We start from the raw sequence: 14,792 nt of genomic DNA, 5'->3' as shown, positions 1-14,792 counted from the left end.
ACTATGAAATATGCGTTTGGTAAGGGCTCAGGAAACAGGAATGTTAATTTGCTGCTGGTAAGAGGGTAAATTGGTAGCAACCTGTTTGGAAGTCTTATTTGGCTATAAGTATTAGAATTATTACATTCGCTCAATACTTCTATTACTAAAAATTTATTCTAAGAAACAAGGACATGCACAGAGAATTATTGACAAGGATATCCACTAAAATGTTATTTCACAGTGTAGTAAAATGTAAATGTTAGTAGAGGACATTGTTGTTTTATAATTCCCAAATGATAGACACTAGAGCACTTCTAATACAGGCATCAGTTATGAGGAATGCTTAGCAATGTGCCAGGCAAATAGCTCTCTGAGCAAGGACTGGGACCCACTTCCATCCCATTGCCCAGACTTTACCCTCAGGGCTAACAACATGGAGTGAAACTCACCCACGGCTGTCTGCTCGCCCCCGCTGCTCCTGGGGGAGCAGAAATTCTGCCCTGAAGAACTGGAGGCAAAAACTGAGACAGGAACATCAGGTCCTGCAGCAGGGAGGGGCCCAAGGAGGCTCTGGCAGGAGCGTAGCGCTGCGGGGGAAGGGAACGCCATTGTTCTAGGGAAGCTACAGAAACGTACCATAATGACTTCACGAGCCTACTCCGGTATGGTCAAGTGGCCCTTGACGAAGCTCTTACCTATGATCTCATTTGATCTTCAGGTCAGGGCTGAGATGGACAGCGGTCACCAAAGCTCAAAGGAACGAGCTTCCCTGAGGTCTCCGAGTGAAAATGAGAGCTAACACCATGGGCACTCACGAAGCTGTGCTCTTCTAAGTTCTTTGAACATATTAATTCATTTAAAGTTCATAACAAGCCGAGGGAGGAGGCTCTCTCATCATTATTCTATAGATAGGAAGCAGAGAAACGCAGCGAGGCCACAGCCAGCTTGTGGCAGAGCTGGGGCGTGAACTCAGGGGTCCTCACTCAGGTCCACACACTCGGCCTGGATCCCAGCAGGCTCCTAGGTCCACCTCACTGGTTTTTGGCTCTCAAACGTCTTCTCTGCCTCACTGCCTGGCCCTGGGAAAAGGGCAGGCTGAGGGCCAGGAGTAAGTGAATTGTCCTGGCTGGCCACAGTAGGGACTGCTTCAAAACGTACGGTTTCTTCTTCTTCTTCTTCTTCTTTAATTTTATAAATTTATTTTTATTTTTGGCTGCGTTGAGTCTTCACTGCTGTGCATGGGCTTTCTCTAGTTGCAGGAGCAGGGGCTACTCTTTGTTGTGGTGCGCGGGCTTCTCATTGTGGTGGCTTCTCTTGTTGCAGAGCACGGGCTCTAGGTGCACGGACTTCAGTAGTTGTGGCTCGCGGGCTCTAGAGCGCAGGCTCAGTAGTTGTGGCGCACGGGCTTAGTTGCTCTGCGGCATGTGGGATCTTCCTGGACCAGGACTCGAACCCGTGTCCCCTGCATTGGCAGGTGGATTCTTAACCACTGTGCCACCAGGGAAGTCCGTACGGTTTCTTCTCGATGAGAAGACCCCCTTTTAGGCAGGACAGAAGGGGAGGAACGGGAGCGGCAGACCTCTCCCAGGCATGAGCCCGGCATCCGTTGTCTCACCGTGTGGGTGGGAGCTGGGAGGCAGGCACTCTAGGCTATCACTCTCTTTGTTTCCTTCCCTCCAGAGCACAGACACGCCGCTGTGTACTGATGGAGTTCATCAGTCAGTGTGAGGGCGCGTTGCCGGAAGATGTGACTCTGTTCCCCCTCACCCTGAGGACAAGGCAGGGCCACCGCACGATACAACAACATGCCGATCTCCATGGATTCCCGAAACACAGGTCAGTGCCCCAGACACACAGTCGTGGTGATTTGCTTGCTTCTGTTCTGAACTCAGAGTCCTAGAAGCCCTCACTCGGTTCCCTGGGACAGTCTTACAGGTGATGTTAGTTGATGCTAAGAATCCTGTACCCATGAGTCTTTTTTGTAGTGTCATTTGCTGAGTATGCAATCCAGTCCTTCCCACCCTGGCTTTGAGACGGTCCTTTGTTGGGCATGCAACTTCTGGCTTTTAACTTAAAATGGTTCTTCAGGCAAGCGTGGCAGGAAAGCAGAAGCCATCTGCTGAAGACAAGACTGAATGGCCTGGTTAAATTATTATAGTAACCAACAATATCAGGATAAAGAGAAGAAATAAGCTTTCATGAGGTTTGATACAGAACTACTTCTCAGGGTTACCCCAGGGGCATGAGCACCGTGACATAGCCAGCCTTCCGACTCACGCTGTAAAGCACACGGACTCTAAATGTTTTTTTAATGTAACATTTTTTCATACTCTGCACGTTCTGCATATACAAAATTAACCTCCTAAAGGTTGAACTTCACTTTTAGATTTTAGAGCTTTGCCTGCCCTGTGGGCTGGATAAGTAGGTCAGCCGGTCAGCTCTTCAATGTTGCATTAATAAAAAATGTGGAGCTAATTAAATGTAAAGGATAGCACCGTGCCTCTTATTCCTAGGGTCCCTTGCACGCGACTGCTGTGTCAGGTGACAGGTGAAGGAGCAAAAACCTCTGGGGCATTTGTTTATTCAGGAAGCATCAAGATGGTGTGGGTGTAAAACCCCGTTGACAGCATTGGTTTTTTCTGAGTTTAGTGTTTGATCATAAGAAAGACAATACCAGATAGGCTTGTCTGAAGAGACTGGCCCCTTGGCTGAGGCTGAATCCTAATTTCCTGGGAGTAAGACACAGGCACAAGGCCATGGACAGAGAGTGGACAGGGCATGTGAAGCCAGGCCTCTTAGGATATGGCACGAAGGGAGTAAGACTAGGAAGAAAAGCAAGGAAATCATTAAAACTGAGGATCAAAGTGAACACCCGGGTGGGTCAGGGGGATATGGCCACATCCGGGGCCAATGGTTTGCCCCCTTGAGTTACAGACTCAGGCTTAGGCACACACAGAAGATGTCTGAACATGATGGTGTGTCTACTTCATCCACTGAGACATAGTAGTACACTGGCCCTACTTCCTAGTGCTCTTTATGCCCTGCCTTTATAACCTCTCATACACATAATGATATTTATTCTTTTTTTTTTTTTTTGCTGTACGCGGGCCTCTCACTGTTGTGGCCTCTCCCGTTGTGGAGCACAGGCTCTGGACGCGCAGGCTTAGCGGCCATGGCTCATGGGCGCAGCCGCTCCGCGGCATGTAGGATCTTCCCGGACCAGGGCACGAACCCATGTTCCCTGCATCGGCAGGCGGACTCTCAACCACTGTGCCACCGGGAAAGCCCAACATTTATTCTTTTAAGGTGCAAAACATGTTTACATACAAAAACTTGAATCCCCACAAAATCTATACAAGCCTAAGACACAGCCCTGACACTCACAGCCCTGATTCTCCCTGACACAAATGTCCTACGCAAATCTGGTCTAGGAAAACTCACCTTTAAGATGAGATGAGGAAAAGAATCTAGCGAAGGATCACTTTGGAGATCACTACATGAGAAAAGTCAAGGCAACACAAACGGTTGAGGAAGGACTGTTGCCACGAGGCCCATGAAAAGCACGACCAAACATCTTGTGTCAAGTGACACCAGATGATAGAGTCTCCTCTGCAAACAGGAGATACATGTGGAGACACAGAGATGAGGGGAAGAGGGCAGGACCTCAGAGGTGAACCGTGACCTGGCAGAGCTCAGGGATGGAAAAGCCCTGCTCGGAAGTGATTTCCTCTGGGAGCAGGCAGTGGGGAAAAGAGGAGGGAGTCGCTACAAAGAGCCTCTTTCTCACCCTACTCAGTGTCTGAGCCCTCTGGACTGATTCCCTTGCAGGAGTGCTCAGGAGTTTGCTCATACATCTACAGTGGCTGGGAGGCCTGTTCTAGGACTGCTCTATGATGGAGAAGGCCTTCCTTAGGACAAGCTGTTCTCTCTCCAACCTTGACTCCCCACTAGCTCGTCCTAGATCTCTTCTTTTTAGGGCTTCATGAACCTCTGGGCTCCCTCTCATGGGTCTCCCACCCATGTTCCCAAGTCTAAGCTCCTTAAATCCCAAATCCATGATCTCTCAGTTGCTACAGCCTTGATCCATAGGCTCATGGTCCCTGAGCTCAGAGCCCTCTGCCTCCTGTCAAAAGTACCCTGGCCACCCCTTCTCCAGGACCCTTGAAACCCCACTTCTTTGTGTTCTGCCTCATTGCATCTGGACACCTGAGCATTGAATTAGGGATGGGGTGTGGGGACCTGGAAGTGATGCAGAAATAAGAGTTCAGTGTTGTATGTCATCACCATGGAAACACCTGGTCCTGTGATCTGGGTGCAGCTTCAGGGATGTGGGACCAGAGTCAGACCAGCAGGGGCGCCAGTCTTCACTCCACAAGTGTTTCTGAGTGGCTGTTCTGCTAGGCCTCTTCTCTCCCCTGATCTCCTCGGAGCATTGGGTCCTTGGGAAGCATCGGGTTCCTGGGGCTCATTGAGGAACTGGGGAGCTCCAGGATTGAGGGGCTGCTCCACTGCAGGCTCAATGTGTGGCGGACACAGAACAAGTATCAGATAACGAGCCCATCACAGGGCACCCACAACTGACAAGGGCAGAATAAATGCCAGCTAAAGGAGACCATCAGGGGACCCTCAGAATTAAAGACAGGAGTGACTGAGTTGAGGCCGTTCACTACTCATCAGAGAGGACCAGAGAGTGGAGAAGCAAGTCTTGGAATAGAAATGCAAGAGGACTGGGCGTACCGGAAGACCCACATGGCCTGAGAACTCAGCACCTCTGACTCTGGCTTAGAAGAGGCCTAAGGCTTCAGAGCTGTGGCGAGGGCGGGGCTTTTAATGAAATAACATCTGTTAAGAAGGACTGGGCGACTTAAAAAGGCTGTACTGCCTGAGGAGCCATGGCCTGGGCCAGTTTCTTGATGTGCGCAGGCAGCCAGTGCTTACTACCATTTTTTTTTTTTTTTTCGGTACACGGGCCTCTCACTGTTGTGGCCTCTCCCGTTGCGGAGCACAGGCTCCGGACGCGCAGGCTCAGCAGCCATGGCTCACGGGCCTAGCCGCTCCGCGGCATGTGGGATCTTCCCGGACCGGGGCACGAACCCGCGTCCCCCGCATCGGTAGGCGGACTCTCAACCACTGCGCTACCAGGGAAGCCCCATACTACCATTTTATTCTTGGAGCTCCACTCTCCTTAAGACATTGAGTGAATCAACAACGAACTGAGCCAAAGTTTAAAAATATACGTACAGAAATGCAACAAGTGCTGGGACTTCCCTGGTGGTCCAGTGGCTAAGGCTCTGTGCTCCCAATGCAGGGGGCCGAGTTTCGATCCCTGGTCAGGGAAGTAGATCCCACATGCCGCAAATAGAAGATCCCGCCTGCCGCAACTAAGACCCAGCACAGCCAAATAAATATTAAAAAGAAAAGAAATGCAACATGTGTTTTGAAAATGGCCAGATTGTGAAGAGAGGGCCAGAGCAACAGAGTTACCTTTTTTTAAAAAAAATAAATTTATTTATTTATTTATTTTTGGCTGCATTGGGTCTTCGTTGCTGCGCGCGGGCTTTCTCTAGTTGCGGCGAGCGGGGGCTACGCTTTGTCGCGGTGTGCGGGCTTCTCATTGTGGTGGCTTCTCTTTGTTACAGAGCACGGGCTCTAGGCGTGTGGGCTTCAGTAGTTGTGGCTCACGGGCTCTAGAGCTCAGGCTCAGTAGTTGTGGCGCACAGGCTTAGTTGCTCCGAAGCATGTGGGATCTTCCCGGACCAGGGCTCAAACCCATGTCCCCTGCATTGGCAGGCGGATTCATAACCGCTGTGCCACCAGGGAAGCCCCAGAGTTGCCTTTTTAAAAACCCACATGGCTGGCATCCAAAAGCCAATTCCTGGAAGGTATTCATAAAAATCTTTCCAGAAAAATCACATCTGAGTCAAGGAGGCTCTTTTGGCCTGCCTCCTGGAATTGGAGAAGTCCTTCACAACCTATCAGTGCTGTACCAAACTGGTTCTCTAGTTTCTGAATGTGCCGAGAATGGGCCTTTGCCTCAGCTAGGGAATCACCCACGAGGCCTCAAATAAAGTCAAGCCACGTGCAGAAGGCACAAAGCTGCACTCGCTGGGCCTGCAGAGGCACACGGGGTAGAGGCAGCGGGAAGCACAGTGCTGGGATGTGCAGCAGCCAAGGCCTGAGATATGCAGAAAGGAAGAGGGAAATGAAAGGCACAAGAAAGTGCAGAGATAGAAAGGAACAAGCAAAAACCATCTGAGCAAGTAAAAACATACAAGGAGAGCAGTCAAGAACTGCAGGACAAATGACAGAAAACCATGGACCCGCCTGGAACACACGTAGGCGTCCTTGGTACCCAAGAGCCCCTGAACGCCTCACTCCCGCCCCCTAGTGGCTGCAGGGTAAGCTCTGGTCAAGGACAAGACATAAGTGCCAACTCCAGGTGACTTTGCACAGAAGCACATCTTAAACTGAAGAGTTTCAAAGATCAAGCAGTTTAAAATCATTTCCAGGAAGACCTGGGAAGTGGGGTCTCAAGGCAACACCTCCTCTTTGTTTCATGGAATAGAATTTGGGCTCGAAGAGGGGCTTCCCGCAGACCTCCACTTAGGGATTGAGAACTTTAGTGTAAATGTAATTATTTTCAAGCATTTTTTTTCTAGAATTTATTGTGAAGTGAAAGTTTTATGAATCTCTGCCAGATATATCTTATGTTTAAGGTTCTTCCTATTTGTGTATCTGTGGCTTCGTGTGAAAGAAAATTTTCAAAATTAAGGTTCATTAAAAAGTAAGAATAGGGCTTCCCTGGTGGCGCAGTGGTTGAGAGTCCGCCTGCCGATGCAGGGGACGCGAGTTCGTGCCCCGGTCCAGGAAGATCCCACATGCCGCGGAGCGGCTGGGCCCGTGAGCCATGGCCGCTGAGCCTGCGCGTCCAGAGCCTGTGCTCCGCAACGGGAGAGGCCACAACAGTGAGAGGCCCGCGTACCACCAAAAAAAAAAAAAAAAAAAAGTTAGAATAGGGAATTCCCTGGAGGTCTAGTGGTCAGGACTCTGTGCTTCCACTGCAGGAGGCACGGGTTCGATCCCTGGTTGGGGAACTAAGATCCTGAAAGCTGCGTGGCAGGGCTAAATAAATAAATAAATAAATGGCTGTTGTTTTTTTTAAAAAAAGAATACTTCTGTTTCTTATTTATTTTTTAATTATAGTTGATTTACAATGTTGTGTTAGTTTCTGGTGTACAGCAGAATGATTCAGTTTTATATATATGTATTACTTCAATTAGTATGTATATATATGTATTCTTTTTCATGTTCTTTTCCATTATGGTTTATTACAGGGTATTGAATATAGTTCCCTGTGCTATACAGTAGGACTTTGTTTTTTATCTATTTTATACATAGTAGTTTGTATCTGCTAATCCCAAACTCCTAATTTATCCCTCCCCAACCCCTTTCCCCTTTGGTAACCTTAATGAGTTTGTTTTCTATGTTTGTGAGCCCGTTTCTGTTTTGTAAATAAGTTCATCTGTATCATACTTTATTTTATTTGGCCGCACCTGGCAGCTGTGGGATCTTATTTCCCCAACCAGGGATCAAACTCTTGCCCTCTGCAGTGGAAGCTCGGAGTCTCAACCACTGGACCGCCAGGGAAGTCCCTCAGTAAACACTTTTAGTCAACACGCTGCCATAAACTTGTGGTGTCCTGTAGTAGAATTCAGTTAGCAATGTTCTCAGAGTGTGTGGGAAGAAAGGTGAGTGGAAGCTGATTCCATCAGGCTGAGTGGAGAAGCATGGGGCGGGGGTGGAGGGCTTGAGACATGATCGCCCTCCCCAGGCAGCGGCCGGGGGTCACTTCCCCAGCCCCTCCCTCCGGCGCATGACCAGAAGCCTGTGGCGGCTGCCTAGACTCAGCCACCCAAGCCAGGTCCCATGTGCCACGGTGGTGCCCGATATCACCACCAGAGGGTGAGTGGGATTCAGCATTGTTTGGCCTTGCTCTCTGGACAACAGAACAAACAACCTGGCTTCTGTTTCAGGACACCAATCTGTTTAGCTGAGATGCTGCCGTGCGGGTGAACCCCCATTTACTAGAATTAGGTTTTCAAGAAAATTCCCTCTGCTCTTCAGGGTTATAATAAGGGGGTATTTCGTCCTGGTGTGACTTTGCAGTGTGTGTTTGTGAGGAGGGCATGTGCCCTCTCCCTGTACACCCCCCCTCACCCCAGCTTCCCGACCCTGAGCCTCTCTGGCACTCCTGATAGTGTAAGTGCAAGACCTGCACACTGACAACCACGATGCTGCCAAGGGAAACCAGCAAGGACCTGAGCAAATGGAGAGAGAGTTCGTGTTCATGGGCTGGAAGATGCAATATGATTAAGACGGCAATTCTCTCCGAAGTATCTATAGAGTCACTGCAGTCTTTTAAAAAAATCCCAGAAGCTTTTTACAGAAATTGGCAAGCTTATCCCCTAGGGCAAAAACAGCCAAAAGAATTTTGAAAAAGAACAAAGTTGGAGGATTTATGTTTCCCGACTTCAAAACTTACTATAAAGCTTCAGTAAAAAAGAAACAAACAAAAAACAGTATGGTGCTGGCATATGGATAGGCATATATATCAGTGGCACAGACTAGAGTCTGTTGCAGCAAAAATAGAAATGAAGTTTTCCCTCTCCTGAGAACAAGGAAAATAAAGGGAACAGGCTAGAGAAGAGACATAACCTGGCCTGAAAGAATTAATCACCCCTAGTTTTTTTTTTTTAACTGTTACTAATCTGTAGTGTCTGTAAATAGATTTTACTCCACAAAACTAACCTATTACTCTTTAACACTATGTGAATTACATCCTGCACTCCCTTGTAACATTTGCATTTCAGAAAAAAGTTGCAGGCTGATAACCCAGAGACAAACGGACCCAGTAACAGGGCTGCCTGACGCCAGCACTGACTGTTTTGAAATAATGCAGGAAGAAGAAGAATGCAGGACCTTCACTACTTTGATCCTTATCATATACCCTGGACTGCTAGCCCCACGTATAAAATCTCCCATTCCCAAAGGGGGTGTGGGCACAGTTCTTGAGGCGCTAGACTGCTCTCTTCCCTTCTGCCTGGCAGAAAAATAAAGCCATCTCTCTCTTCCTCCAAAATCTCTGTCTCCGTATTTCTGTATTTCTGTCTGGCATTGGTGCACAGGGAAGCCAATATTTCGGCAACAAGTCTAGAAATAAACCCTTACATTTATGGTTCATTGACTTTCAACAAAAATGTCAATGCAATTCAATGGAGTGAAAGGATAGTCATTTCAGCAAATGGTGCTGGGACAAAGGAATTAATGGTTGCCTGGGGTTGGGGTAGGAATGGGGAAGGACTGCCCACGGGGTGATAGAAATGCCCTAAAACTGAATTGTGGTGATAGTTGCTCAACAGTACAAATTAACTAAAAATCATTGAATTTACACCTGAAATGGGTAAATTCTATGGGGGAGGGAGAGGTAGACACCTCAGCCTAGAAGCAGGTCAGGCACTGGTGTGCTGAGGTGGGAGGGTCTGTAGTGGACAGGCTGGGTCTCTACCTTCTTCCCCACACCCTTGCTGAGCCTTTCGGAGCCTCTGCCCCTTCATTTTCGTAAACTAGGATAATGACACTTGCAGGCGGTTGGGGAGGGTGGAAGGAAGGCACCATGTAAGGCTCTTGCCATAGGGCCAGCTGTGCCCTCCCTGGTGGGGTCCCACTCAGCTCCCAGAGCTGGGGGCAGCAATCCCTGACCGGGAGCCTCCCACTCTGGCTTCAGAGCACCCAGGGGCCGAGAGGGTCTGGCCAGCACCGCCCTGAAGGAGTAGCATGCTGCCCCCACGTACACTTTTCTAGTGGCTGCATTTAAAAAGTAAAAAGAAACAGGTGCAATTCATTTAAATAGTACATCTTATTTAACCTAACTCACCCTACATATTATCACTGACGTGATCATTTTATTAATCATCAATAATACATTTTACATTCTGTTTTTCTTACAAAGTCTTCCAAATGTGATGTGTATTTTTCACTCATAGCGCGTTTCAGTTTGGACCAGCCATATTTCAACTGTCCAGATAGCCTCCGCTCATTTTTTGATTGGATTGTTTTTTTGTAGTTGTTATTGAGTTGTATGAGCTGTTTGTATATTATGGAAATTAAGCCCTTGTCGGTTGCATCATTTGCAAATATTTTCTCCCAAACAATTAGCACAGGTGCTAAGACCACTGGATGCCCACATGCAAAAGAATGAAGTTGGATTCTTACCTCATCCCACATACAAAATTAACTCAAAATGGATCAAAGACCTACATATAAGAACCAAAATTATATAACTTGTATTGATAGAGGAAAACATGAGAGTAAACCTTCATGACCTTGGATTCAATGATTTCCTAGATCTGATACCAAAAGCACAAGCAAGAAAAGCCAAAAGAGATGAATTGGACTTCTTACAACGAAAAACTGTTGTGCATAAAGGAGAAAGGGAAAAGATAATCCACCCTCCAAAATGGTACAAGATGTTTGGCAATCACGTATCTGATAAAGATCTGTAGCCCACCAGCCAAGACTGAGAGAGATGTACCCAACTCTGCAGGACACTTCATTGGGCTTAGAGGGTGACTAGGAAAGAAATCAGTCTGGCAGGTGCCCAAGGCCCGTGCGGACCCCAGGGCTGGGGAGGGAGAGGAGGAAGGGCTGAGAGTTGGCGTTAGAACGGATGGCCACTAGAGAACGCCAGAGCACCAGCGGGTGTTGGCGGAACTCCACGGATGTAACCAGAGAGGAGCTGCTGGTTATCGGGCGGCTCTGACTCTCCCACCCAAACTGCCTCGTCTCACAGAGGGGCACAGAGGTCTGCCTTCAGCGTTTGATGGGGGGCACTTCTAGCCTGGACGGGTGGCCTAGTGGTGGGACAGCCTAACAGGCTGTCTGCGGACTGACTGCCCTTTGTTTCTCCAGAGGCAGGACTCTGGACCCAGAAATACCTGGCTTGACTCATGGGATTGCAGCTGTCAAGCTGCAGGCCTGCGTGGGTGTTGGCATCTCGAAAACAAGGCTGTTGGTCCTGAAAGTGGAGCCTGTAAAAGCCCTGGTATTTTGGTGGGTGGACTGTGCTCATCGCTGTTTGCTTTCTTCCTTTGCAGAGTTCTCCCCTAACTTCTTCCCTTTTCATCTGAGCCTCTTTTGTCCCCACACCCCTGCCGGGTGGACCTTAGCAAATCTCAAGTACAATATCCCGTATAATTAACTGTTTCAGCAGGCTGTATTTAGATCCCCAGAGCTTATTCATCCTGCATAACGTAATTTTTGTAATCGTGTCACCAACATCTCCTGTCTTCCCATGCAAGTTCCCGACAATCAAGATTCTGCTGTGTTTTGTGAGTTGGACTTTAGTAGATACCAGATGTAATTGAGATAAAAGTGTTTTCTTTTTGTGGTTGCTTTTTCCACTTAGCATAATGTCTTTCAGGTTCATTCATGTTTTCCCAAATGTAAGAGGTCATTTTTTTTAAGGCTGAACAATATTCATTCTTATATATCACATTTTCTTTATCTATTTCTGCTAGACACCAGGGAAACAATAATAGGACGGCACCTCTAATTTCTAGATGCCTAAATTAAATAGATAAATAAAAATTGATAACATCAAATTTTAGTGAGAACTGAGAGGAGTAAAAATTACCCTGTATAGAGCTCATGGGCACATAAAAAATACATCCAGGGATTCCCTGGTGGCTCAGTGGTTGAGAGTCCGCCTGCCGATGCAGGGGACATGGGTTCGTGCCCGGGGCCGGGAAGATCCCACATGCTGCGGAGCGGCTAGGCCCGTGAGCCATGGCCGCTGAGCCTGCACGTCCGGAGCCTGTGCTCCGCAACGGGAGAGGCCACAGCAGTGAGAGGCCCGCGTACTGAAAAAAAAAAAAAAAATCCAGTTGGGAAAACTGATTGGCTTTTACTTATAAACTTAAAACTTTATTGGGAGCTCCCTGGTGGTCCAGCACTTAGGACTCCGTGATTTCACTGCCAAGGGCACGGGTTCAGTCCCCCATCGGGGAACTAAGATCCTGCAAACCAGGCAGCGTCGCCAAAAAACAAACAAAAACCTTTATCTATGCTATTAGAAAAAAGAGTAAAAGTAAATACAAAACAATGAAAACTCTCTGAAGTTCTTTTTTTTAAAGTTTTAAAAAATATATTATTTGTTTAATATTTATTTATTTGGCTGAGCCGGGTTTTAGTTATGGCATGTAGGATCTTTAGTTGCGGCCTGCAAACTCTTGGTTGCGGCATGTGGGATCTAGTTCCCTGACCATGGATCAAACCCGGGCCCCCTACATTGGGAGCACAGAGTCTTAGCTACTGGACCACCAGGGAAGTCTCTCTCTGAAGTTCTAAGACACCCTTACTTTCTGTATTCCTCCAGCCATCTATAATCAGCTTCTATTTTGTGCAAACGTTTACAAAAAAATCAAGAGTAGGGAAACAGAAACAAAGTTGAGTCCCAGTATCTACATCCTCATGGTTGTTATGGGACTCCTAATGCCAAAATCCCAGGGTATTATGAAGATTAACTCCAATAATATCCATGAGGTTTCCAAAACAGTGCATTGTAACCTACTTGTAAACACATAACAGATGTGTTGTGTTCAGTAATACATGTTCAGTGATTGTTGCACTAATGACTATATATATGTTGTTTTCCAAATAGAGACATACTCAGATGTTACAGCCTTTATTAGCCTTCTGTAAACTTTGATGTGCCAGCCAAACATGTGATCCTTCAAGATTGTGATGGTGGCCTTTAATGGTCTTTAATAGTTGTTTTGAGATAAAGTAGTTGATGTAAGGGGCTGAGTTGTGGTGTGCCTACTTTCTCTAGTGCTACTAATAACGGATCTGGGGGAGCAGCATCGGCACAAGGAAGAAAGTTGTTAAAGATGCCAGTTCATGCCGTTCCAAACCTGCAGAATCGCAATTTCTTCCATGGGTGCTGGAATGCTTTGTATGCATATTAAAGTTTGAGAGGCAAGATTTACATAAGTGCTTACAATAAAGATGATATGGCTAGTTTTTTTGTGTGTGTGTGTGTGTTACGCGGGCCTCTCACTGTTGTGGCCTTTCCCGTTGCGGAGCACAGGCTCCGGACGCGCAGGCTCAGCGGCCATGGCTCACGGGCCCAGCTGCTCCGCGGCATGTGGGATCTTCCCGGACCGGGGCACGAACCTGTGTCCCCTGCATCAGTAGGCGGACTCTCAACCACTGCACCACCAGGGAAGCCCTACATGGCTCGTTTTAATAACTACTATCACCTATGACCTCCTTCGCAGATTCTGCCTGAGAGCACTTTTTTTTTTTTTTTTTTTTTGGCTGTACTGCACAGCATGTGGGATCTTCATTCACTGACCAGGGGCCGAACCTGCGCCTCACGTATTGAAGGCTGATTCTTAACCACTGGACCACCAGGGAAGTCCCACATTTTAATAAATATGAAATGTAGTTAACTTCTATATTATATTTGATTCAAGTGTACAACATAGTTTCAAGTGAGCAACATAATTTATATAGATGACAAATAAATTTGCTTTAATTACGTTCTCCAGGCAATTCCAGGGAGAAACCAGGGTTATGCAACAGGTCTCGCAGGTATTTTTGTGGTGTGAGAGTTGAGTCCAGCCTTTGGTTCAAGGAAAGGTAATAATAGAGTCTGTGTGAGTGGGTCAGGTCAGTGCACCCCCCATTCCCCATTCCTGTAGCACCAGTAGTAGCTGAGTGTGAGACAGAAGGGCCTATGGAAACAGGGAAGGAGAATATCACGTTTTGGTCTCCGTGTAGGAGCTCATTTTCTTCTGAATCTGTCATGTGACAAAGGATAGGGGAGCGTGGCCTTTCTGCATATGAAGGGCCTTCTGCCTCTGAGTGTGCAGGTAGCAGGTGAAAGTGCTGTGCCGATGTCTTCAAGGGTGTACAGGTGTGATTTCTCTACACAATATCGCCTGCGAAAGAAACCTGGAAATGGAAGAGGAAGAGGAAGAAATGGTAGGTTCTCAGGTAAAATTTGTGATCCAGATCAGCAGCCGTGTCACCTTTTCTTGCTGAAACCCCATGTATTTAGAACTTGCAAACATTTACTTCGGTACCTCTGGTAGTCCTGCCTAAAAAATTTGTTTTCAATACTTTTCCTTTTTTCCTAATGATAGCCAAGGTTAGATCTCTAGGCTATTCCTCTCTTATATCCCATTGCCTTTTCTCCATTTTCTCCATCCAGGTTCCCTTTACAGCATAAAGAATTTCTACCATGAATTACTGATGTGCAAATATTGAAAATGTTCCCTTTTTGTCATATCAACTTGAGGATGTGTTGATATACAGGATTCTCACTGAATATGAGGTTGGGTCCTGGGATATCAGTGAAGACAGAGAATATGTAATATTTAGGTCCTGTCTGGATGCAGGATCAGTCTACGAAGACAAGGATAATGAAAATGTACCAATTAAGCTGATTGCTGTAGGGCCTAGAATAACCCAGAGTTCTGAAAAATAGAGCTCTCAATTGCCTCAAGGAAAGACTTCCTATTTAAAATACACAAGAGTACAGGACATGAGAGTTATATGTGGTTTTAAATGCGCTTAACACTGTTCTCATGATTAGATTAATGTTTTTTGGTTTGCTTTTTTCTTTGCTTTCTTGCAAAACTGTTCCAGCAATGATGAGGCCTGTGTGCATGGGTCAGATGATATCAATTTGTCCCATTACAGCTGACGTGAATTTTGTTCACTTGATTCAGGGGCTATCTGCCAGA

At 47.0% G+C, this 14,792-nt stretch overlaps 1 protein-coding gene across 1 annotated transcript in view; it reads left to right on the top strand.

Moving 5' to 3' along the window:
• Positions 1-1,800: 1,800 nt before the first annotated feature.
• Positions 1,801-14,792, top strand: part of RASGEF1A (RasGEF domain family member 1A) — a 178,343-nt gene continuing 165,351 nt past the window's right edge. The window contains exon 1 of the mRNA XM_082673591.1: positions 1,801-1,818. The gene's annotated coding sequence lies outside the window, so the exon portion shown is untranslated. The remainder of the gene's footprint in view (positions 1,819-14,792) is intronic.

The sequence above is a fragment of the Grampus griseus genome, assembly GCF_964374135.1.
Source record: "Grampus griseus genome assembly, chromosome: 16".
NCBI classification, from domain to species: domain Eukaryota; kingdom Metazoa; phylum Chordata; class Mammalia; order Artiodactyla; family Delphinidae; genus Grampus; species Grampus griseus.
This window is presented reverse-complemented; position numbering and strand designations above follow the sequence as displayed.